A 9,646-nucleotide genomic window follows, 5' to 3' on the forward strand; every position below is an offset into this window, starting at 1 on the left:
TCCGATGAGGCTTCAGTCAACAGTAGTACAGATATTGCTCGTCTGCTGTAGGGTTGTTGTCATTTTTTTGTCTAGTTTCCTCAAAAATTTTAAGGCCACGCTAAACACCATGTAACAATATAACAACTTGTCATCTAATAGCTCTTTAAGAATCACCTTGTTGATGCAAAAATACAGTTTTATGTCGGTCAAACTGTTTTTCATAGATTCAGTTAAACTAATTATGTGTTTTTGCAAGAAGCTTCCGGTAATAAAGTGTCTAAAGATACAATTTAAAATTGGTTTATGTTTGTCTGTTTATGTGCAGACACAACACTGGTTCAGCCCACACGTTAAGTGCCTTTTTGCTTTAAGAGCTTGAATGATTTATAGATCAGGTCAGTGTTGAGCGGCTTAACAAACAGACAAACAAACAGAAGCTTCCTCGGAAAGTTGTCAGGTACAAGGACTGGACTGAAAATGAGTTAAAAAGCAGTCAATGTCCAAAGAAAACCTTGGAATGACCTTCACAAAGCCTGGAGAACTGTGGCTCAAGACCACTTTTTAAAATATTACAGGAAAGTCTGGCTCCTTGGAAGCAGAATATAAAGAAATCAGGGGTAGCTCAACACTTGTGCACAGCACTGTAATCATGCTTTTATTCATTTAATATTTAATTGGTCAAATGTGTCAGAATGCGGTCAATTCACAGTTCAAAACACCTACTACCACGCTGACACGCTTATAATGACCAGGCAGATACCAAGTAGGTGTCCTGCTTATTCACCCTCTCACTTTTAGTGTTGCAAAGTTCAGCTGAGGCTGATTAAGAACGTCACCACTTTAGCAGTTATTACGTTGTAACCCAAAGTACTGGATTAATTGAAATTTTGACTGGATATTGGCACAGACACACGTGAAAGGATTACTAGAGTATTTCTATCCCGCTTTAGGGAACACGAGCGCGCAGCAGATATTATTGCAGTATATCCAATTGCAGTGAAGACTTTTTCCTTAAAGATGCTCCTGCTGGTGTTAAAAGAAATGTCAGGTGATTGCCATTCCTCCTCTGTGGGCCATGAATGTCTATATGAACCTGCAAGGCAACACATTCAGTAGTTTTAGAGACTGACTGGCAGTCAGCTTAACATTACACTCCCCAAATCCTGCTACCGTTCTTGCTATGAATACTATATTGTCATATAAAGCAGGAACACTGTAAATTCTCCCTTTTTCAAACTGAAGCGATTCTTTGGTTCTGAAACGTTCACAGATTTATATGAAATTCATTGTGTCGTCATTTCTTACAGCTCGTAAATGGGAGAACGGAGAGACATTTGCCGTCGCTTTTGTTTTCTTCTCTCTGAATCCAAGATGAACCCTGCTGTCGAGCACATAGTTGCTTCCCAATCTGATATTTACACTTAGCAAACACTGAAAGTATGACATCATGGTTCCAGGATGAAGCCGCTGCGGGCTCGTAATTCGTCCAGCAACCTCACAGGGGAAGTAAATCACGGTTAAAACGCCCTCCTCTCGCTTTTAATCTGCCCTTAATGAAGTCTGGCACATTTCCCTTTAGTCGTGGCTCCATGACACGACTGTGATCTACAGGCCCAGCCCGGAGACCAGAGGCCCGTGGCCTTGGTAAGTGCTGTGGGAGAGGTGGCTTGAGCCGGGGCTGCGCGTCCAGGTATGAGCCGAGCCCCTTTGGCATGCACGGGGTCAAGTGGTTAACCCTCATTATCTGGAGAGGACGAGGAACATGTGACTGGGACGTTCCAGCTGCAATCAATATCGAACAGTCATTAACCGCAGAGACAATGCATCCTCACACACAGAGACGCCCGCGCACACCCGAGCACTTAGTGGCACATGTTTCTCGTCCATGTCACGTACTGTAAAGTCTCCACCAAAGGAAACGTAAGGGCATAAACACAAACAACACTGATCCACTCCAAACACTGAGCCATTTTAAACGGTGGGAAAACTCAGCTAATGTTAACAGGCTATTTTCAGAGGCTGACACTTGAAGGTTGTTGTATAAGCTTTTCCTGCTGCTTTGATTTAACTGTAGCGGCAGAGAGGCCAATCACAACAGCTGGGCTATCCGCAGACTTACATTTCCTGTTTGTGGTATGCTTGATTGCTGTCCAGACGTCTTCCTCCCTTCTCTTCTTATGCTTGCTTCAATCTACCTCCTCTCCTTTACTCGTCTCAGCCATCACGACTGACAGAAAAGCACTGATTACACACAAATAACAATCTGCTTAAAACATGTCCTCCACATATTACCATCCCAGTATGAGACGCAAGTAAAACCCTCTTCTCTTCTCTTCTCTTCTCTTCTCTTCTCTTCTCTTCTCTTCTCTTCTCTTCTCTTCTCTTCTCTTCTCTTCTCTTCTCTTCTCTTCTCTTCTCTTCTCTCATAGTAGTAATTAGGCTTGATAACCACCCAAGACAATAGATATTTCATGTAACCATCTTTGTCGACATATAAACATCCAGGAATCTCGATAGAAATCCTGATTAGTGCCTGGTTGTGATCCTCCTATCTTAACTTGCCGCAGTTCCCTGCATTATACCTTTTTAGCCTCTCGGATGAGATTAGAATTTGAAAAGGGAAATTGTCCTTTGATGCTTCATATCAAAGAACTAGACAATTCCCATTGAAAAAACGGGTAGAAAGTGAAGACATGTGCTCACAAACACACACACAGACACGCACACACGCATATGTTATTAACTCACTGTGATTATTTGTTAGCGTAAGCTGCATTTTGTAGGCCTGTGGCCCGGAGGGTTTAGAAAAGAGCTAAACTGATGGAGAGAATATGCCAAATGCTGGCCTGTGGGGGTGTTCTGTCTATTCTAATAGAATTACCAGCCCCTGATAGATGAGTCTTTTCTCCGAGGCTACTTGTCTGTCAAACATTAGGTCACACTCAGCTTCCAGACTCGGAATTGGGGTGGGATGGGGTGGGAGGGAGAGAAGAAGGGGGCTCAAGGCGCAGGAAAAAAATGTCTGGAGAGGTGCCTCACTCCCTGCCAAGAAAAGGAAGGCAACAAAAGTGAAAAAGGGTTAGAGAGGGAGGGATGGGAGAGGGGGGGGAGCGAGGGTGGGAGCTGGTGAAAGAGAGTGAAATGAGTGAAAGTGGGGGTTAAAGAAAGAGAAGAGAGCGAGCAGGGGTACAAAAGGGTGCATTCGAATCCACTCTAATTAAGGCCCGTGTGATGGACAGGACCTGCGGACGTGCCTTCTTTTCTTTTTTGAGTGTCTGTGTGTGAGGGGACAGTGTGACGATGGGAGGAGCCAGAGCCCTAGTAGAGATGTCTACTGCCAGCACCCTGAATGGGACAAAGACCTGAATAGAAACTTCAAAGCAACCTCTGTGAGCTCGACCCCCCTTCTTCGCAGTCCCTTGGCTGTGTGATGGTCAACAAGCTCCTGCTCAAGTGTGTCCGTGTCCGTGTGTGTGTGTGTGTGTGTGATTCTGTTTGGCAGTCTGTTATTTTCTGACTGCTACATGCATTTCTTGGCAGCTATGCGTGCAGTGTGGATTTCAAAGTGTGTCTTTCTGCCTGGGTGTGCTTTTTGTCTTATGCGACGATGTGTGCGTGTGCGTTTTAAAGAGCAGACTGCAGGATGCAGATATAATTGGAGCAGAGGATCTGACTCATTGCTCTCTCCCTCTGAACTGAGCGCCGGCTCTCTATGGCAGGGTTGGAAGTGAAACAAGTAGCCCACAGAGCTGACGTGTTGAAGAAATTATTGTCGCTAAATGATACACGGGGATTTAGCTTCTAATTTGATCCCAGTGTCCTTACTGATTTTGGCCTGCGTTACGATCTTGCGGTGTGCGTCATCTAATTCGATTTGGCTCCGGCTCAGGCCAACTAATGATCTTCCACTTATCACCCCTCTTCTTCTCCCCTGTTGATACTCGTCAAAGTGTCTTTCCCATCAGACCCACCAGCCTCACATGACTCCCGACAACTGCAGCAGAGTTGGAATCACTCGGGGCCCCTTCAGAAAAACAGGAAGCCCTAAAGGGTGAGGGCCAGGGCAGGCAGAAAGATAAGATTTATGCATACTTGTGTGCTGTACGCTCTGGCATGCTAACGATCGTGTGCGTGTGTGTGTGTGTTTTCGGATATCTCGTAGAAGTATCTGTCCTGTCTGAACCCTCTTGCACCAGTCAAGTGTCAGGTCAGACTCTAAAGCTCCTGAGATCAACATGTCATTGTTCCTGCCTGGTGTCACTGACATGTCCTCAGTGACATCATCGCCAGGGGACGCTTAGCATATCTCTCACCTCTCTCTTCAGTGCTCGTCTGAAGTAGCATTAGCCTCCGCCTCTAATCAGAGTACATAATAAAGTAGCCACAACAACCTCATCAGTGGCTTTTATGCCCTGGCAGGTGCAGCTCAGCATTGTAATTGTGTAGGCTGCTGCAACTTTGATCACGTATTTATATTTAAAGAGGTAGTATAGCAACCCTGGATGCGTGCGTGCATGTACGCCTTCACAATCCTGGTAATGGAAACATCGTCTGAATGGGCCTTTTTTTTCTTTCAGTAGCACTTGTTGTATTGCATTTCCGAGCAAACGTGCTTCAATTCATGCCATAGAAAACCACTTTGAGATAACTTTATCAGCAGATAGAAAATGTTATCTGCTATCCTGATTATGTCATGTTTTCAGCTGAGCAGCAATAAATAAAGAGGCCGTAAAAAATCCTGGAGGTAGTTTATGGGGAATAATTCCCCTGCCCTCTCACACACACACACATAATGCTGTAATTGTGACACGCCTTTAAAGCAAAGACGCAGGAATGCATATGTGCACATGCCCACGCTCAAACTTGGAAAAGAAAGGAAGCATTGCACCTAAGAACGCACTGTTGCGCAAACACACCTTTGGCAAACAAAGATATACTTTAAAAAAAAGAAGAAGAAAAAAACACTTTAAACCCAGGGAGACAAACTCCTAAATCTGAGGATGTCCTTGTTAGTAAGCAGCCGAGGGTACATGAGTGCTCTCAGCCGCATCATGAAAGCCTCAGCAATTACTCCCATGCTCCCTCGCTCTGGCATAAATCTGCTCTTATCTCGGCTCGCTGCAGGATCAGGGAATATCAGCTCCAGCATCTGCTCCATCTACAAACCCAGCCACTAAAAGCACAACAAAGTGGTTCTGCAGGCATAAATAAAGGAAGGTGGTGGCGGGCGGGAGGCGTACCGGAAGAAGCGCAGGGGGTTGAAGAGAGGGAATATAGAAAGGAACTGAGAATGAGAAATAGGAGGAGGGGGTTGCGTCTGTATCTCTTTAGCATTTCTCTCTGCATGTGTCAATCAGCCAGTCAGAAAAACATAATTCCAGCTCAGCTCAGCTCAGCAGAACCTCTTGGAGGGAAATGAAGATATATGGAGAGAACAAAAGGTCAACAGCATGGGTCATAAGGGGCAACTTTTACATTAGGGAGTATGGGAAGATGCAAAGTTAAGTCAGGGATGTTTTATCTACTGGAGGGGTAATCACCGATGCTTCTTTTATCCAATAAACTTTTCTTTTTCTTTACATTAACATCATTTTTGTCATTACAAGTTTATTCAGAGAGGTCAGCGGATTCTGGGCATGCTATAGACAGCAAAGTTGCTCGCACCTGGCTAAAGTAACAACAAGGACGGATGAACAGGACTCCAAACTATTTTTAGGAGGATGTTTATTTTCCTCACGGTCCGACTGGAACATCTTTCATTCTGGCCTCTTTTTTTTTATCACAGCTGTGACCCTGACCCCCCCACCACCACCACTCCGTCCTCCGCCTCCTCCGCCCGTCCTGTCTCCTGTGCCTCCCCGGTTCTCTCTGCATTTCTTCCTCTCTCACTGTCCTCTACTCCCATGTTACCTTGGGTCAGCCACTCCTTTCTCTCTCTGCCTGAGTGTGTGTGCATGAATGGTTAATGGAGCCATATAGAAATGTATAACCATTCCAGTCGGTTCTGCTCAGCGTGCACGCCTGGGAAGTCATAATAGAGATGAAATGTTACAAGGAAATGTTGAGAGGAAATACCTCAGCTCCAGGTGCTGGCTGAGGGTCAGGGGTGAAGAGGTGGCACACCAAGCCTCGGGGTCCCCTGAACCCTGACCTCACGAGACTGATGAATAGCGTGCTAACAAGGACCAGCTCTCTCTTAGGGTGTCTGCACTCTCTCTTCTTGTCTTTGACTACCTCTTATTTTGCTCTCCCAGGAACTGATCTGGCAGCAGCAGAGTAGTAATACTTATACCGGCTGAACCTTTAAAGTACCTCGCCATCTGTCGTCTTCCTTGGATTTATAATTATCATCATATCACATTCAAACTACGCACTGTCGCACTCTTACATAACCTAACCCCTATCTACCAGTGCCTGCAATACTTAAGAATAGATTGAATAAATTATTATTGGGTGAGGTGTTAAATCTTGGCCAGGAGTACAAGTGCTTTCTTTCTAATGAGGCTCCGCTACATCGTCTCTGCTCCTCATCGGCACGGAAGAGAAGCGAGAAAGCCTGCAGCAGGCACATTCACGGGCCTCCCGCATACACATATGCATGCACATACACCGAGTACACCCCCACATACATGCACAAATGGTAATAGTTTAAATGTGGGTGTTGCACACACGAACATGCACATTTACACTCACACACACACACATTCCAGCCGCACCCTGGCCCATTTGCAAAGCTGTATCATAAAGCCAATTAAAGAGATGAGTCTTATTAGCAGAGGTGTCTCAGCCCTCGTTCATCACTGGGGTTTCCTGGCAGGGGCTGGTGACATGCAGAGCTCTTCATCATCTTTATGAGACCTGTCTCATCACGCCCTTATAAGACACTCATCCAAACTTTACTGAGACTCATGATTTAGCAGAGCGGGCTTGGCCCACAAATCCATTCAGTCGTCCTCGGGTCACCTTTGAATGCGCTTCAAGGGATTTGAAAATGAAAGTGGAGAAAATGTAGGCCTTGCATGGCACACTGCTAGTGTCTTCTGTCCCCCACCCTCCTCCATACCCTCTCATTGAAAAACCCGTAATCTTGTTTCCTCTTCCTGCAGGGAAAACCTTTATTATCCTCACCGCAGAGCACAGGCCCACTGGGATGAGTGAAAGTGGCTTCACAACAATGGTGTGAAGTGAGGAGAGAAGGTGTAGAGAATCAAATTCCAGGGTAACCCTGGGTAAATATCCTCCTGCTCCCAGCTGAAAACTCGTCTTGTTTTCTTGCTTCGTGAGGTCGAATGCCCCGCTCAGACCTCTGGACCACCTGCAGCTCTGCTGATGACAGATTCCCTCCACACTCTGGACCATCAGTGCCAAAGAGAGACTAATCCTCCAGCTTCTATCCCCCAAGTACAATAGCCCTGTCACTCGTTCACTCATTCAGCATACCTTTAGCCGCTCTGCCTGTGTGTCAATATGAAGAAAACCGACAGGAGGCAGAAGGTGGATTCCCACGGCGCTCTATTCATAGCTTCTCACTGGAATCTCTGACCTGTTCTGGCTTGTCTCATGAAACCTGCTCATCATAATGAAGGGCATTGATCCTACTTCTCATTTCACATTCACCTTGACATCTCAGTTACAGCCCACAGAGCGTCTCCTCTTAGTCCAGGAGAGATTATTTCCCTTTATTTGGTTACAAGATATTTTATTGGATGCCCAGCACATTGTTGGAATGATACGGTTTGGAATGAATGAGGCGCTAGAAGATGAGTCTGGACATTCAAGCGCTGCTGGCCTGTCTGTGTGAATGAGGCCGCGTGCCTAATCTGAGGCCGGCTCTGGTAAATGATTTTCCAGGGTCAGCTGCTTTCCTCTGCCCTTACAAGCTGAGAAGATTACAACCGATGTTCTCATTAATGATTTATCCACGGAATTAAAAAACTCTAGGTTTATCTCCTCGCAGAGTCCTGGAAAAGTCTCAGGCGCTGCGTGAAACAGCTCTTCTTAGGGGGAGGCTTGTGATCAATCACAAGAAAGAGCAGCAATTAATGTAGAGCAAAGATATTTTGAATGACCATGAAATGCTGTTCGGATCCTCTTAGATGAGTTTCCACAGTGAACTCACGTGTATGTGTAAATCAGAAGTCCTCCTTGACCCGCTGAGGTTTCAACACCAGCTGAACTGATAGTGTATGTTGAGGCCTTTGGGTTATCAGAAGTAAATACAGGCTCTAAGTCCATATGAGGCTGTGATTTAAAATCCGCAGCCCTGACCTCTGTACAGCTTTTAACCCCCAAGTCAGCCCAAGCAGATGCATTGCTGTGGGAAAAAGAAAAGGAAGTAAAAAAAAAAAAACAGCTACAGAAAGAAAAGTATAGGGAAGATAATCGCTTTGGCACAGAAGCGTGAGATGTGGAAATAACTTTGACAATTGGTTTGACAACAGCTACACACCAATCCAAGATTCCTCTTTGGTCTCTTTCTGCATGAACACCACTAACAGCATGTTACAAAAAAAGGTTGACAGCTCAGATGACAATTACACAGGGCTGCAGAGGGAAGTGCTTCCCTTCGCAGTATTCTGATAGCCGACGTGTGACAAGCAGACGTAGTGATAGATGAGCCTCTTCATGTATTACAAGCTGGACATGAAGGGCGCTCACTGCCAGGTCCTATTCTGGTACGCCCGCAGTGATCTGAGCGCCTCTTTATTAATCATGCATTTAACACAGAAGTCTCAGTTGCTTTCATCCCTTTTTTTTTCCTGCTACCACGCGTCCTCACTTTTATCAGAAGAGGAACACTGGCGCTCTTTGTCTCCACATGACAACTCTTGCTAAAAATGGGATGTTTTTGATAGTCAACACAAAGGTTGTGTGTAGCAAGATGTGTACATTCTGTTTGTCAGTAACTTAGAAGTGCAAGATATAAATCTATATGTATTATGAGTCAGAAAATGTACAGCAGTAAAGCCACTGTAGGGAGAGTGGAGGTCTGCCTTGAACCACACTGCCCCCATGTGGCATGAAAGGTAATACTTTTCCAGCGGTTACCTGTTGTTTACCTGACGTCCTGAAAAACTCAAACTCCCTCAGAAGTAATTCAAAATTTCAAGATTGTAAGTCAAAAATTTTCTCCAACTAGTAATTTTGTAATAACTCAAAATTTCAACATAGCTCTGCTTGCTCCAGAAACAAGCTTCCATAGAAGTGTGTTCAGTTAAACCCATTTCTAACTGAATTTAAATAATGTTCGCTGAACAATTACTTAACTGTAGTTTGTTTCAGTTGTATAAATTAACTCAAGGAATCAAAAGCCTTTTCAAGGATTCTGTTTAAATACAACAGTTTTTATCCGCACTAGAATGTTACGGCTTTAAAAATTAATGCAGTTTAACGGTATACCTCCTAGCCATACTTTAGTCAAATTTACATTTTATTTACATCCGCCATCCACTGAAATTTACATTGTTTGTTCAACAACTCTGTGTTTACCTGTAGTATAATTTGCTTTAACAGTTACTAGCTTGCTAACGGTTTGCCTCCGAGCCATACTTTAGGCTAAATTTACATCTAGACATAAACACTGTTGTTAATTATGTATATCCGTAGTGTTTCTCTGCTTTATATGTTAAAACCCAATTCAAAAACTTAACCGCTAGCTACACTT

This window comes from Diplotaxodon limnothrissa, linkage group LG2, assembly GCF_057381915.1.
Source record: "Diplotaxodon limnothrissa isolate DT_005_m linkage group LG2, D_limnothrissa_male_GT1.1, whole genome shotgun sequence".
Taxonomy (NCBI): domain Eukaryota; kingdom Metazoa; phylum Chordata; class Actinopteri; order Cichliformes; family Cichlidae; genus Diplotaxodon; species Diplotaxodon limnothrissa.